At 35.0% G+C, this 17776-nt stretch overlaps 2 long non-coding RNA genes and 1 other non-coding gene across 3 annotated transcripts; 1 reads left to right on the top strand and 2 right to left on the bottom strand.

The window, feature by feature from the left end:
• Positions 1-1313: 1313 nt before the first annotated feature.
• Positions 1314-4500, bottom strand: LOC121209945 (uncharacterized). The gene is made up of 2 exons (XR_005905198.1): positions 4362-4500; positions 1314-1682 (listed from the first exon to the last, which is right to left on the bottom strand). It is a non-coding gene; the product is annotated as an uncharacterized lncRNA (long non-coding RNA).
• LOC107951723 (uncharacterized) lies at positions 4491-5275 on the top strand. The gene is made up of 2 exons (XR_001698567.2): positions 4491-4697; positions 4961-5275. It is a non-coding gene; the product is annotated as an uncharacterized lncRNA (long non-coding RNA).
• A 3023-nt stretch (positions 5276-8298) lies between these two features.
• LOC121217539 (small nucleolar RNA R71) lies at positions 8299-8405 on the bottom strand. The gene has a single exon (XR_005913647.1). It is a non-coding gene; the product is annotated as a small nucleolar RNA R71 (small nucleolar RNA).
• Positions 8406-17776: the final 9371 nt, after the last annotated feature.

Consider the following 17776-nt stretch of genomic DNA (forward strand, 5'->3'; position numbering starts at 1 on the left):
CGATAGCTAGTGGTTACAGCCCTTGACTGGTCTATGCTGACCAATTTGAAAGGCATGCTCACGATGTTCACTTCATTCTCCTTGTTTCTCAGGGTTGACCTTTTAGCGCTTTCTCCCATACCTATCTTCCCACTTCTTACGCATTTTCAATCATCTCACCGGACATTACTATATCTAAAAAGCTCAAAGTAGTTCTTCCCAACATATGGTTAATGAATGGGGCTTTCAGATTATTGATGAAAAGCATTGTGGTCTCCTTTTTCCAGAAGAGGCGGTTGGACCTGTGTTGCTACCTCTCTCCATCTTTGGGAATATTGCCTGAAACTCTCATTTTGCTTCTTTTTTATATTCTGCAAGGTAATTCTGTCAGGTGTCATGCCTATTACATGGTTGTACTGCTTCATAAAATCTTGTGCTAAGTCCTTCCATGAATTGATTTTAGCACGACTCAATTGATTGTACCATTTAGCTACTGACCTGATCAGACTGTCTTGGAAGCAATGGATTATTAGTTGGTCATTATTAACATATCCTGTCATCCTTTGACAGAACATTGTGATGTGAGCTTCAGGACAACTAGTCCCATTGTACTTTTCAAACTCTGGAATCTTAAATTTCGGCGGGAGTACTAGATCATGGACCAAACTCAGATCCTTGGTGTCAATCCCACAATAATAGTCAACATTATCCATTGCCTTAAAATTTTCCTCCAACCACCTATATCGATCCTTGAGTTGTCTTGGCAATTCCATCTTTGCTTTTTCCATTTCATCCAGATCAGAAACTATAGGAGTGGTTGGATTGCCACCTGGATTGAAACTTGAGCCTATCGGGTAATTCACAGGTGCTGAGGTACCGGCTTGATATTTCTAGGTTCTAATAATAGGTACACCTTGCGGAGATGTCTGAGCATTTGCCGAGGTGAAACCTAGAGGGTAAAGAGGCCCTACATTGTCCTCCCCAACATTGATAATAAAGCTTTTTCCTTTTCCTAGCCCCTTAGTCAGCAATTAGGACAACTGATTCATCATATTCCTTTGGGACTCTAGCACTTGGTCACTCATATCTTACCTTATCTTCGCCAGTTGCTCTTGCATTTGCATTTGTAACAGGTCTTGCATCTCTATTTGAAATTGTTCAAGTCTTTCCAATCTTTGGTCCATATCTTTTGTCTTAGCACAAGTACCGTAACGATGCTTGGTTGGTAAGTTTTTATCGGTTTCCAGATTAACTGAAATGATTTAAATTAATTAGGGTCCTTTCTGTGAAAATCTAATGCAAATGATGCAATGCAAATGCATGGAATGAATGCAAAAGAAAGAAAGGCATTGATTCTAAATTCAATTCTATTAGAACAACTTTTCTAGAAAACAAATTCCTTTACATCAAACGGATTACATATGCGGCCCTGCCCTCATATTCCAGGCGAAGACACCGATCCATTTCTTTCGTAAAAGTCAAATCTCGCAAACTTCCAATAGATGCCTCCACTAGCTCCTTTTTGCTTGATCTAGGCCGCGACTTATTACTCACTTATCCTCGCGCTGCTTGTTAGCTCCTTTAAGAAAGTCGGGATGTGACGGCTCTTGAATAATCTTTATCGGCTTGAATCCTCGGGCAATAAAACAAAGTATTGTTTTCCTCCGTGAACTATCAGCCTTCCTTCGTTGTATTTACTTGGACTATATTCAGACAACCGCATTATAATCCACTTTATCAAGAAATTCATTTTCCATGACAAGCTATTCAATCAACACATTCTTTCTATGATGATGTAATGCAATGCAATCATAAACAAAACAAAAACAAAACATGTTAGTACAGAATAAATAAATAACAAAGCACCTACTCGGGTGACCACTAAATTTGGGCACGGTTCTACCTAAGGTGAACTCTGAAGGTTCACTATATGCAGTACAGTTCTAAACAAAGGGTACCTGAACCAACAGATTCCTCGATCCTCACCCATTATAGGCTCAAATGGATCAAGTTCAAATTAGGGGAATACATTTCCTATGGCCATGCGGAGATGAAAATCTCACGAAGACATAGGTACGGATGTATCCCGGAAGTAATCCACTAGCCTATGCGGAGATGAAAACCTCACGAAGGCATAGTTTCTCACTCCCACTTAAAAGGTGTGACCACAACGATAATGCAACGTAATGCAAGAGTATTCTACTAGATCCAAACAACAGCAATAATGGAGATCACAAAAAAATGCAACAAAAGAATCGTGATTTTTCAAATCAAACTTCCAATTTTTTGACAAAAGGACAGAAAATAATCAATTTTACAGCCTGACTCTCTTATTGGTCCCCAGTGGAGTCGTCAAGCTGTAGAAACCAATTTTTTATTTTTAAAAACAGGGATCGACTTTAAAACGAGGTATGGAGTCGCCACCAATCCTTTTTGTTTAGGTGTGATCGGATCACCTAATAAAACATTTAATTTTATTAAAATATCAATTTAGCCTACGAAATTTGAGAAAATGGGTTCGGGACTCGGTTACGTACAAGGAAGGATTAGCACCCTCATTACGCCCAGAATTGGTACCAAATTGATTAAATAATATCCTTATGTCTAAAATTTAAAAATATTTTGAAATACGATTTCTTTTAAAACATTTGAATAACTCAAATTGGACTTTAAAATTCTCTTGTTTCGAAGGAATACAATATCACATCCTGCACATTAAGACATGATCCTTTAAACCCTCGAAACCACGATCAATTCTTAATTTCTCATACATTTGAAAATTACAAAATGATATTCGATTATTTGGTCCAATGAAAAATCGAAACCCAACACGTTAGGGCACGATTTCTCGGATTTCCAAACATAGAACATTGCCTTGTTTTAAAATTTAGAAAACACGGACGAAATTTTAAAGGGATATTTGATTATTTTTGACAAACAGAAAATCGAAACCCAGCACTTTACGGCACGATTTCTCAAATTTCCAAACATCAAATATCGCATTTGTTTTATAAAACTGGCTCAAAACGCATTAGTTTGACTTGAAATAAAATGGAATAATTAATTTTGGATCAATAAGTTGAAATTTTCAATTGTAATGTGACACTCGTGAATGAAAGGCGAAATTATAAGCATGGGACAATATACGTGAATAATGTACTATACTTAGTGAATGAAAATAGCATAAACATAAAAACGAATTAACAAACACGGAATAGCAACGAGCTCACATCCTATTTTGAAAAACATAAATAATCAGAAGAATGGAAACTAAAATACAACTCATCAAAGAAACATATTAGAATAAAATATAACAAATTTTGAAACATAGATGAATAACAATTGAACTGATAATACAAAGGATGAATAAACAATATGCAATAGTAATATATGAAATAATATGAAAGCTAAAAAATAACACATAATATACGAAGCAATATGGAAACTAGGAGTTAATATAATGTAAAACCATTCAAAAACTATTAAATATATGAAAAATTTTAAAATGAACCACACATGCTAGGGATTGAAATAATTTACATATAAATATATCAATGATTATTGAAATATTATGAACGAAGAAACTTGGATCAAATAATGTACAAAATATTTTTTGAAAATGAAACATTTATTTAAAGTTGACAATATACGTACAATAAAAGATAATTTAAATAATATATAAAATATGAAAGGTTTTTAAATAACAAAAATATATAATAAAATATGTTCTTAAGGAATTAACTATATACATAATAGATTTTAAAATATATATATAAATATATTTAAAAGAAATTATATATATAAAATAACATGGAATTAATAATGTATATAGAATAAAACTAACTTTATCATGAACTATATATGTATAATAATATATAGGGACCTTTAAATGAAATATTATACAAAATTTTGAAACAATATAATATACAAGAATGTTTTAAAATAATAACGATATAACTTAAAAAAATAAAAAAAAAACAAATGCAAGTAAAATACCAAATTGAAATGAAGTAAAAATAATTAAAGTAATTCAAAATATATATTTAAATAATTCTTAAAAGAAATGAATGCTAAGTAAATAAGGAAATAAAAAAATTACATATTGAAATGAAAGAAAAAACTCAATTGAAATAAAATCAAACTTAAAGGATAGTCAATAAATAAAATAGAACATCAAATTAGAACTAAGGATCAAAGCACAATGTGCGCAAATTCGCAGGGATTATATGTGTAAATGATCCAAATCTCCAAAACGCAGCACTTAGGCGCAGACTAAATTGTAATAGCACACAAATTTCAGGAAAAATTTAAAAAACAAATAAAATGCAGATAGGGGCTAATTAAAAGTCGGTGCAAAGGAGAAGGACTAGCCACAAAATTACCCATTTGAAGCGCAAGGTGCGGATCCGGGCTATGTTGCGGGTTGACGCGCGGATCCCCCCTTTTCAAACGGTGCCATTTTATTCTCATAAATAAAGAGAAACAAAAACCCTAAAACACTTATTCAGCCTACTATTCTTTCAAAAAGAAAGAAAGAAAGAAAAACTTAAAACCTTTCTCACCAAACTCTTTTAACCTCTCCTCTCTCTCAGGCGATCCATGGGCTTCATCGGCCACTAATGCACCTCCACCACCGCCACGATTTTAACCAGATCCACAAGGATCTGTCAACCCTTGGACCGGAGGAGCCAACGTCGACTAAATCGACACCAAAAACAGTAAGTAAACCCTCATTTTTTTAGATTCGTCGAATAGATTCAAAATAAAGGAAAAAAAAGAACAAAGAAATAATCCATGAATCACCTTTTGTAAACTGTTTTTGAATTAATTTCTCTTCTTTCAATATATGCGTGTATCCCCCCTCCCGTTTACAATATACCATCGGCCCCTTTTATAACCAAATAATCAAAAAAAATTAATACAAATTTCTTTTATTTTTTTTTGTTATTGCTTTGATGTGTTTTTTTGTTGTGGTATTTAGTTTATTGCAGGAGGAGCCAGCTGGAGGTGGTGGAGCACGTGGAGACCGATTCCTTGCGAGGCTACGGCGCAAATTGGTCTCAGGGTTTCAGCTCTTGGAGCCGAAGTTTGGGCCATCTGGGCTGTTTTAAGAGTGGGCTGGGATTTGGGTTATTTGTTTGGGTCAGTTTTTATTTTTGGTTTGGGCTTCAAAATTTGTATTTGGACTTTAAGCATTGGGTCTCTTATGGCCCGGGCAAAATGGACCTATTACATAAACAATGTATATATATGGACTCATGAGTAAGTTTAATTATAAAAATTAAATTTAAAATAATTGCTCAATATAAATTGTGATTTTTTCGAAGACATAGATTATGAAATTTAAGTTGTCAATATGTGAATTGAATTTTTTCTAAAAATGTATTCCTTAAAATTTATAAAGTGACTGATTTATATGAAAAGTGCGAATCTAAAGCCTATATCTAATATAATAAAGAAACAAAATTAAAAAATATATATTATTTTTAAAATAATTAATTTCCACGTTGCATACTAACTAAAATCTATATTTCACATACTCAAAATATAATTTAAATTTTTTTTTCTAAATGTATATTTAAAATAGTTGAGCCGCACTTTAATTTGAAGGTCTATAATTTACTCTGAAAAAAGTTATGATTTAAGGATAATGTTCTTTCTTTTTTCTTGCACAACTTCTAGTTGTATCTTTTATCTGCTATGATTTAGAGTTACATGTTGGAAGTCAGAGTTCAACAATTGTCACAAAATCTAGAGCTGATTTAATTTTTTTTATTTAAATATTGCTGAATGATTAAATCGAAAACTGATGGGTTGGTCAGTTTAATCATCAATCTAGATGTTACAAGATTTGTGAATTTTTTTTATTTAGTCTATAACATCCCTACCTTAAAAAAAAGAGAAGAAGAATATTTATGGTAAAAGTCATTGAATAAGTAAACTATAGCATGTAGTTAACTTAAAAATTCGGCATCGAGTTCAACGACTAAATTGAATAAATTGAAAAAGTAAAGAGGCTAAAGTGCAATTATCCTATTTTTTTATTTTGATGGAAAGAATTTAATGACAATTTTACCATTACTTAAAAAATCAATGGTTTCTTTTAAATGATTTTATAGTAAATAAAATAATATTTTAATAAGTAATAATACTTTTGATAAACCATAATTTATACATATTTTTACCCCATGCTTAACACATTTTATGGATGATTTCTCTTTAAATATAGGGAATTCGATGCTCATAATCCTTTAATTTCATGTTTTATACTTAGGTGAGCATAGAAGAGTAAAAAGACCGAGAAATGCGCCAAAAACAAAGAAGGGCCAATATGGGAAAATAGCACGGCCTAGAGTTCACCACACGGGTAGACCACACGCCCGTATAGGTTCAACAGGCTTTAGCACGGCCTAAACCTCCGCACACGGGTTGACTACACGGCCGTGTCAAATTGGTAAGATCGAAGAACGACTTACACGGGTAGATCACACGCCCATGCCCATTTAACAGCCTTGACCACGGCCTTAAGTAATCGCACACGGGCGTGCCACACGGGTGTGTCCCTGCCGAGCCCAAGTTTAGTCCAATTCAGAAAAGGGCACTTTTGAGGGCTTCTAAGCATCTTAAAGCCTATAAAAACACTCTAGGGGAGGAGGAGAAAGAGGGACGCGGAGTAGGAAGCAAGGAATTACTCAAAGAAAGCCGATTGATCCATCTCAGAAGCTGGATTTATCATCAAGACTGAAGATCTCCCTTCAAATTTCTCTCAGGAGTTTTGGGTTTTCTTATGTTTTGTTATCTTTATGCTTTTGAGATGTTTTCTTTCATAAGTATGAACTAAAACCCCTAAATACCTAAGAGGAATGAAACCTAAGACCGATCTTGTTATTATTATCTGAATTGTATGATAAATATTTGACTTGTTCTTAATTATATGTTCTTAATTCTTATTTTGATATTCCAGGATATTGATTCAAGTTAATGCTTTTATTCAGAGGATGAAGAGACCCTGTCTAAGAGTAAATTCATCGTAATTAAGCGGAGTTTATTGCGCGCCTAGAGATAGGGTGACAAGATTTTGTCTGATTAGGGTGAAAACTAATAAGGGAATCTATAGATCGAGTTAATGCAATTCTAGGAAGTTAATTAGAAAGAGATTTCAATTATTCAACCTAGGGTTAAACGTTATTAGTCTCAGAGAGATAATAATATAACTTAGGGATTTCTACGGATCAAGTCCAATGAATAAATAGTCTGATTTAGAGTCAAATAACAAGTGAAGTCTAGATGGATTTTTCCTTAGGTATTGCCTTAATCAATAGAATTTTTCCCAAAAGTATTTTCCCAAGTTTTCTTTTTGTGCATTCTTAGTTTAGTAATTAGTTTAGATAACCAAACCTCTTAATTTTTTAGGCTAGATAATAAAAAGAAGGTAAATACTAGTACTCGTAGTTCCTTTGGGTTCGACAATCCGGTCTTGCTGAACTATACTACTGTTCGATAGGTGCACTTGCCTTAGTCATGATAATAAGTTAGTCTCAAGAATGATTCATTCATAAATCTTTAAAACCTGTCGCGAATATTACGTATCAAGTTTTTGGCGTCGTTGCCGGGGAACTAAGATATTAGGAACACTCGATTTTTATTACTTTAGCCATTTTACTTTTATTGCAATTTAAATTTTTATTTTCTTTTTTAATTCTTCGTTTATTTTCTTCTGACATGTTTTTCTAGTTTATGTCCAGAAGAAACCCGTCAAGACCACTACTTTTTGACGGTGAGATCGACCGCACAGTTCGTAAAAACCAAAGGGAAAGAAGGCGAAGCCTAAGATACACAGAGGACGAGGAAAAGGACGATACTTTAACCACAACCGAGGAGACGGCTGAAAACCAAGAAAATTCTCTACCTCCTGCAATTGCTGCTGATCCAGTAAATCAAAATCCTACTCCACGCACTATGTATGATTATGCTAAACCTAATTTAACAGGAACTGAATCAAGCATAGTTAGGCCTGCTGTTGCTACAAATAATTTTGAACTGAAACCTAACACAATTCAAATGATACAACAATTTGTTCAATTTGATGGTTTGCAGGATGATGATACAAATGCTCACTTGGCAAATTTCTTAGAGTTTTGTGACACTTTTAAAATTAATGGCGTTTCTGATGACGCCATTCGCCTTTGGTTATTCCCTTTTTCATTGAGAAACAAATCTAAACATTGGTTGAACTCGTTACCACGAGGGTCAATCACTACTTGGGAACAAATGACCGAAAAGTTTTTATTAAAATATTTTCCACCGGCTAAAACAGCCAAATTACGTAATGATATCTTCTTTTTTGTGCAGATGGATTTAGAAACACTCTACGATGCATGGGAGAGATACAAGGACCTTTTGCGAAGATGCCCTCACCATGGGTTACCACTCTGGCTACAAGTTCAAACATTTCACAATGGCCTGAATCCTTCGACTCGGCAGATGATTGACGCAGCCGCTGGTGGAACTATCAATAATAAGACACCTGAAGCGGCTTACAAATTTATTGAGGAGATGTCACTAAATAACTATCAGTGGCAAGTTATGAGGACAAAGCCGACGAAGGTAGCCAATGTTTTCAACCTTTATGCGGTTACTATGCTATCTAACCAAGTAGAACTCTTAAATAAAAAGATTGACTGTTTGTGTGGTTCTATTCAGGTACATCCTGTGATGAGGTGCGATTCAAATGGAGGAAGAGCATGCACAAAATATCAACCCTTCAACCCTAGTATCAAGGACGAACAAGTCCAATATAGGGGTAACAATAACTCTAGACCCTAAAATAACCCATATAGTAACACTTATAATGCAGGTTGGAGGAACCATCCTAATTTCTCGTGGGGCGGTCAAGGAAATCAAAGGCCACAACATCCTCTGAGTTTTCAACAACCACCTTACCAGTAGGAAAAGAAGCCGAACCTTGAGGAGATGTTAACAAAATTCATCTCGGTGTTAGAAACTTGTTTCCAGAATATTGAGACAGCCCTTAAGAATCAACAAATGTCAATCCAAGGGCTCGAAACTCAAATAGGCCAACTTGCCAAACTGATTTTTGAACGACCACAATGTAGTTTGCTGAGTAACAACTATTCAAGATGAGGAAGGGTTAGTTGCACCTGAACCAGAACCGAGGCAAGAAATTATGGTAAGTAAAGGTAAAGGTGAGGTAGACCACAATGACCAGAAACCGGTACGTAAAGAATACAAACCTCGTGTGCCATACCCAAACGCGACAAAGAAAGACCGCACAGAAGAACAATTCGGTAAATTCCTAAAATTATTAAAAAAATTACATATTAACTTACCGTTTATTGAAGCTCTTTCGCAGATGTCAAACGCAGTCAAATTCTTAAAGGAGCTTTTAAAAAATAAACAGAAGTTGGATGAGGCGTCGCATGTGGAGTTGAATGCAGTTTGCTCAGCCATTCTATAGAATAAGCTACCCAAAAAATTGAAAGACCCAATGCGTTTTATGATTCCTTGTTTAATTGGTAGTTTAGATGTTCATAATGCATTGGTTGACTTAGGGGCAAGCATTAATGTTATGCCTTATAAAATGTTTAAACAGTTAGGTTTTGGGAAACCCAAACAAACTAGGATGAGCATTCAATTGGCTGATAAAACCATTAGATTTCCTAAGGGTATCATTGAAGATGTTCTTGTTAAGATCGATAAATTTTTATACCCAGTAGACTTTGTTGTTCTAGACATGGAAGAGGATAGTACGCACCTCTGATTTTAGGACGAACATTTTTAGTGATTGCTAGGACAATTATTGATGTTGGCACAGATGAACTCACACTTCGTGTAGGAGACGAAACAATCACCCTTCAATCTCGTAATTCGAGTAACACATCGAAAATTGAAGGCGATTGTATAAATCATCCTACTAAAACTGACCATGTGGTGCAACCTACTTTGCAGGAAATAAGTTCGAAAAACCTACACGAGTCGTGTTCAAGCAACATCACAGGACCTATCTATGAAGAACGAAGGCTACAAATCGATGAGCTAGATGAATGGTGGAAACAGAAATCGAGAACACCCGATAAACCAAAATCGAGCCATGACGAGCTCAATGTCGCACCAAATCATCTTAAAGTTGGAGACAAAGTACTACTAGATGCAGAAGATCCTCACATTACCACTTCTAAACCTAATGAAGAAATTACTCTTACGGTACTCAGTATTTTCCCATATGGTACAGTCAAGGTAATTCATCCCAAATTCAGCACCTTTAAGGTAAGCAATACTCGTCTTAAACCTTATACTGATAAAATTGATAGCAGGGATGAGTGTAAACTCCTCGCACCACCTTGACCATGCAGAAGAGAGGTAAGTCCAACTTAAGACTATAAATAAGCGCTTCTCGGGAGGCAAACCGAGCACTAACAGTAATGATTTATTTAAATTCTAGCTTTTCACATCTAATTTACTAACTAAATCTTAAAATACGGGGTTTTTCACTCCAGACGGCTAGGAATACGGGCTTGCCTTAGGTCGTGCTCACACCATAGAAGGAGACATGGCCGTGCGATACGATCGTGTGAAAACAGGGCAAGATTTTTCCCCAACACGGGATGCGACACGCCCGTGCCATCCACCCGTGGTCGACACTGTCAAAACGAACACGGATGTGGACCTAAGAACACGAGCGTGGGAGAAGCGAATGAAGAAAGACATGACCGTACGACACAACCATGTGCACCCACACGTCCAAGCAACACGGGCGTGGGCCGAATGTCAGACACGCCCAAATTCAAAATTCGTGAAACACACGGGCAAAAATTAGGCCACATGGGCGTGTCCCACTGTCGTGTGCCCTAAAATCTATATAAACCCCTCACTATTCATCATCTCCCTCCCCAAAATCCCTAACCCTAGCCGCTGCAACTTCACACGCCCTACCCCCCACGTCCGTGCGCCGTCTACAACACCGATTCTGACGCACCAAGCTCTTTCCTTTTGCGTTTGTTTACTCTTTTCTCTCTATTTTTCTTTAAATATGTTGCTTATTTCATGATTTCTCTGCTCTATTGAACTATTTTGAATGAATATTCATAGTTAGAATATTAAAATACTCATACTTGTTTTATAAAAATTTTGTCACTTTAGTTACTACATTATGTTATACTCTTTCATTTTTCCTTGTTTCCATAAAATTTATGCTTACCCACATGCATTCATTCATATTCCCATTACATTATTCCCATAATCCTATAACTTGATATATTTAGTTGTTTTAGTTTGTATCATCTAGTACATAAATCTCATGAAATATTCATATTTAGTCTTGATTTTCCATACTATTCTTGGGGCATATTGGTTAAACGTCGATTTTTTTTCACTGCAGATATACTATGTCATCCTCACGAGGAAAGAAAACTGTTGTCCTCGCCTCCAAGAAAAGAAAAGAAGAAGCGTCATCCTCGGGTCCTACCGCGGAGATTCGCCACCCGTTCCTCTAGGTTCCCTTAGGAACCTAGGAGGAATTATATCAGATATTATGGGCCCAACCCCTAGGTATAGGTCGCTGCATTGACTGGGCCACACTTGAACAGATTCATTTGGCTGACGCGGTCTGAGCCCTCCTAATGACTGACCTATGGGGGCTCTTCTTGAGATTGTCGAGCCAATGTATCTCATGTTCACAGTGGAACTCTGCTCGACGTTCCATCTTCAGACCGTCATGACCAACTTCGATGATCCAGGAACGGTCCAGTTCCACCTATCGGACCCTCTGTAACTCGACTAGCTTGGCACTTTGGGCTCCTCAACACAGCAGCACAATCATCCTCCCTCACCCTCATCTGCCAAATGTCCCCACAGGGCATCTCGAGCATGATAAGTATGAGAATGATCGAGAAACGACGTGCCACCTACCCTCCTCAGTACCACCTCATCCAGTCCACCGAGGGGGAGGATCCAGAGGACATTACTGATGATGTCCCTCCACGTCATGAAGACCCACCGTCTCAGCCACCACCCCCCTCTCATCTAGTTCATGCGGCAGCTTCATACGCTGACATCTCTAAACGCCTTACTCGATTCGAGCAGTAGTGTTTTTAGCGCTTCGATAACATTGATGCTACTCTACAGCAGATTTTCCAGCACTTCCACATCTCATCGCCACCCCCACCTCGCGAACCATCTAGCGATGAAGATGTTTAAAAACTTTTATTTATTATTTTATGTTTTTACTTTTATTCTATTTTAAGACTACTTTTTCTTTTTCTTTAAGCTTATTTTTATTAGGTGTTATAATTATTATTTTACAATTTTTAATTTCGGCTATTTCATTATAGTAATTATTCTTCTTTATATATTCCCTAAAAAGTTCCTGATTCTATCACAATTATAAAGAGCTACAAAGCTCACTATTACTTAGGAACTTGAAACTCCACTGGGTAAGGTTCTCCACGACTGCCATGCCTTGCTCGACCATGACCATAGCTACCATGAGATATAATATTCTTTTGGCGCAGCACTTGTGGAACCTAACCTCTACCACCACCGGAGTATCCTCCTCCACGCTCATTAGTACCTTGGCCGATTACTTTCCAAAACGCCAATTCAAGGAATCCATTCATAACTCAGGACGTTTCATTTTGTTCCCTATCTTATGATCTTATATTTACATTTTTCAGTATATCTATCTTTGTACATTGAGGACAATGTACATCATAAGTGTAGGGGGTTATTTATTTCTTTATCAGAAAAATCCATGATTTCTGTCTTATTCTCATGTGATCTTCTCATATCATTGTTAGAATGAATTTTGATTAATTTATGATTTTTATTGATATGTCTTGAATTAAAATATAGGCATTCATGCATTAATTTTTTAAACTTTAAGACATTATAGAATCAAGCATGATAAGTTGATTTTGAATTTAAAATTTTATAAGTTGTTTTTCCCAAGTTTAGGTATTATCTTGAGTTGAAATTCACAGGTTTAAACATCAAAAAGCCCTAATTTTTGTGAGATTTTGAACCTTTAGAGCATCTATTATTCCTTTCATGCTCACCTTTATTGTTGCTTTGAGTGCGTCATTATTGAATTGTTATTCTAGAACTTACTTGATTATGCATGCATGTCAAGACCACACCATTTGATTTGATATGTCAAGATGATAAAGGCACTTAGGTTTAACCCACTCACTCTACAAAAACCTACCTTCATAATTAACCCTTAGTGAACCCCTTTGAGCCTAACAAACCATTAATTGATTTACCCTCAATATTAACCCATAACCCATTATTGTTGAAATCCCCTAATTTGATCCCTATTTTTGTCGAGATTTGATTTGAACTAATTGCTTAGCTATGTTTTGCTCTTCTATGCATTTGACTTGTTCTGAAAAAAATGAGTGTACTTCAATACAAATTAGTTGTAATTCATCGTTTTTGAACTTGAATGTTAATTCCATATTCTGAGAAGAAGCTCACATGTATTCAACTGATGACTAGTCATTTTTCTAGATAGGTAATTTTTTAATTCAATCTTGATTCTAAACTTTTCTTTCAGCTTGTCACCACACCCCCAAACCAAAGCCACATTACAACCCTCTAAAAGACCTTTTTGATTGATGTATCAGCTCAATATATAGTGGTGGAGATTTGATTTTCAAGCAAGCCTATGGTAATAACTTTTCATATTGACTAATGAGTGCTTTAATTGATGTCCTTAAAAACCTTGAGTGATTTGAGTGAATCTTTAGTGAGGATGTTAAACTCTGTGGTATTTTGATCAAAGGTAATCACTTAAATGAGGGGAGACACCTATGTTTTCGTGATAAAATGCTCAACTTGGAATGTTTGAAACTTTGATATACTTTTAGTTGAATTTTCAATGTACAAATACTTATGGATTATTTTGAGATATTATTGATAGGGATTATAAATTGAGATGAATTTATTTTGATTGTGAGCTGAGGATTTTTCTTAAGGACAAGCAAATGCTTAAGTGTTGGGGTATTTGATAAACCGTAATTTATACATATTTTTACCCCATGCTTAACACATTTTATGGATGATTTCTATTTAAATATGGGGAATTTGATGCTCCTAATCCTTTAATTTCATGTTTTATATTTAGGTGAGCATAGGAGAGTAAAAGGACCAAGAAATGGGCCAAAAATGGAGAAAACGGGCCAACATGGGAAATTAGCACGGCCTAGAGTTCACCACACAGGTAGACCACACGCCCGTGTAGGTTCAACAGGCTCTAGCACGGCCTGAACCTCCGCACACGAGTTGACTACACAGCCGTGTCAAATTGGTAAGATCGAAGCACAACTTACACAGGTAGATCACACGCCCTTGCCCATTTAACAGCCTTAACCACGGCCTTAAGTAATCGCACACGGGCATGTCCCTGCCGAGCCCAAGTTTAGTCCAATTCAGTAAAGGGCACTTTTGAGGGCTTCTGAGCGTCCTAAAGCCTATAAAAACACCCTAGAAGAGGAGGACAAAGAGGGACGCAGAGTAGGAAGCAAGGAATTACTCAAGGAAAGCTGATTGAACCATTTCAGAAGCTGGATTCTTCACAAGACTGAAGATCTCCCTTCAAATTCCCTCAAGAGTTTTGGGTTTTCTTATGTTTTGTTATCTTTATGCTTTTGAGATGTTTTCTTTCATAAGTATGAACTAAAACCCCTAAATACCTAAGGGGAATGAAACCTAAGACGAATCTTGTTATTATTATCTGAATTGTATGATAAATATTTGACTTGTTCTTAATTATGTGTTCTTAATTCTGGTTTTGATATTCCAGGATATTGATTCAAGTTAATGCTTTTATAGAGGAGGAAGAGACCCTGTCTAAGAGTAAATTTGTCGTAATTAAGCGGAGTTGATTGCGTGCCTAGAGATAGAGTGACAAGATTTTTTCGGATTAGGGTGAAACCTAATAAGGGAATCCATAGATCGAGTTAATGCAATTCTAGGAAGTTAATTAGAAAGAGATTTCAATTATTCAACCTAGGGTTAGACGTTATTAGTCTCGAGAGAGATAATAAAATAACTTAGGGATTTCTACGGATCAAGTCAAATGAATAAATTGTCTGATTCAGAGTCAAATAACAAGTGAAGTCTAGGTGGATTTTTCCTTAGGTATTGCCTTAATCAATCGAATTTTCCCAACAGTATTTTCCCAAGTTTTCTTTCTGTGCATTCTTAGTTTAGTAATTAGTTTAGATAACCAAACCTCTTAATTTTTTAGGCTAGATAACAAAAACAAGGTAAATACTAGTACTCGTAGTTCTTTTGGGTTCGACAATCCGATCTTGCTGAACTATACTACTGTTCAATAGGTACACTTGCCTTAGTCGTGATAATAAGTTAGTCTCAAAAATGATTCATTCATAAATCTTTAAAACCTATCACAAATATCACATATCAACTTTCTCATATTTTATCATATATAATAAAGAGAAAAAGAGAGAGAAGATGAAATCTTCCTCATCTTTCTTTCTTTTTTGAAGAAAACAAAAGGGGACAAAAAATTTTTTTCTTTCATTATTTTCTTTTAAATTTAAAATTAAGGTATGATTTTTCTTCAAATTTTTCATTGATTTTTAATATTTGAAGTTTGTTTTACATGTATGTACCAATAGTTTTTGAATTTATCAAGTATTTTAAAAGTTGCCATTAAAGGACATTGATAGAAGCTTAGAAAACTTAAGTGAAATAGGTATATTTTTGGATAGGAAATGATTAGAAGATGAGTTCTAGTTTGTTAGAAGTGTGAAAAAGAAATAAAAATGGATGAAAAATTTACTTGGTACATTTGGCCATGGTGAAGGAGAAGTGGAGAATATTTTCCACTTTGTGTAATATTGGTGCTAAATGATAGCTTGTAAAGAAATGAGTACTCTGGTGAAGACGGAATTAAAAATGGATAATCGAGTCAAAAGATATGCGAATTTTGGACTCGAAACTTAAGTTGCCAACATGATTAACTATGCATATTTAAGTTTTTTTTTCATTAGTTTTTGTATTATAATGGATAAATGGCATTTTTGGTGTTGAATTACTCTTATTGTAGATAAAAATGAGGCAAAAATATTGAAGGAGAAAGGCAAAGAAGTGGAGTAAAGCGATTGAAACTTCGATTTGTGTTGATATCTTATTTTCATTACCTAATGCTTTTAATATTTATTTTACTATGATTTCAATGATAAAATTAGTAAATTCATGATTTTGAGTTGAATTTAAATATTAAGATTTCAAATGGTAATGTATAGTATTTTTTTTATTGGAAGCCTAATTTTACATTAGGCGATTTATGATTTGACCATGAAATGTGACTGAAATGGGAATGATATGAAAATGGAATTGAATTGAAATGGATCATGAAACTTGGTTTTTATTCCATTTCACTAAGTTAGACTAAATTAGATATAGTTGGCATGCCATAGAGTCTTTATATCAAAGGATTTAGATCTCTCCAATTACAAGAGGGTCGAGGGAGAAAAGACCAAATTGGTCAGTTGTTTTTATTGTTAGCCCCAATTTCCAGAGGATCATAGGCAGTCTCAATTCTCAGAGAGTCGTGGACTACTCTAATAGCCATTGTTGCCGAACAACTCGGGGTGGCAAATTCGTATATCTAGTTATAAATCTAAATGATTGTCGTCGTAAACTAACTAAAAATTTGACTAAGGCAAGTACACTTATCAATTAATAGTATAAATACGGTGAGCAAAGATATCGTTCCTACGAGGATCAAAAGTACTAGAATTATTGTTTTTCTATTATTTAACCGACAAATTAGAGAGACTGATTAAAACTAAAATTAAATTAATTAATTAACTAAAGAATACATCAAAATGAATTAGGAAAATAAACGATTAACAGCCAAGAAGTGAAACAATACCCAAGAAATAATCCATCTAGATTTCATCTGTCATTACCATCTAAATTAAACAATTTCTTCACTTAGTATCTTGATCTGTAGAAATCCCTAAATTATGCTAATATCTCTTTCGAGAGTAAGAGCAATTGACTCTAGGTTGATTAATTGAAATTTCTTCCTAATTAAAATCTCTATTATCACATTAACTCGATCTATGGATCCCCCTATTATATTTGACTCTAATTCAGTAGATTTATATTGTACTATTTCTAGGCTTGAATGCAACTCCACTCAATTAGGTAGATCTACTCTTAAATAGAGTCTATTCCTCCTCTGATTTAAGCATATCAAACATGGATTAATAGTCTAGAAATATTAAACCAAGAATTAAGCACACATAATTGAAAATAAGATCCAAATATTTATTACGTAAGAAATTGAAATCAAATAACATAATCTATCCTAGGTTTATCTCCTTAGGTATTTGGAAAATTAGTTCATGATAGCAAATAAAAACATCCCAAAGACAATATAACCACCAGAAACAAAGATACTTATAATAAACTTCAAAGAAATCAAAAGGAGATCTTCAATCTTGATGGAAATCTGCTCTAGAGTCGGCTTCAATGGTATTTTTCAAGTTGTTTTCTTCAGTATTCTATGACGGCTCCCTCCTATCTTCTTATCACCCTCCTATCTTCTTATCGTTGTTAATATAGGTATTAGAATGCCCAAAAACCTAAAACTTGCATTTTTTTCGCATTTTCGGAGTGCGATTCGTGATTCCTACACAATCTGGCACACACTCGTGTGGCTCACACGGTCGTGTGCCTAACCCATATGGTTTCTTTACCTTGCTCCAATTTTTCAGTTTTCGCTCTTTTTTTTTTCTCT

Source organism: Gossypium hirsutum, chromosome A02 (genome assembly GCF_007990345.1).
Source record: "Gossypium hirsutum isolate 1008001.06 chromosome A02, Gossypium_hirsutum_v2.1, whole genome shotgun sequence".
NCBI lineage: Eukaryota > Viridiplantae > Streptophyta > Magnoliopsida > Malvales > Malvaceae > Gossypium > Gossypium hirsutum.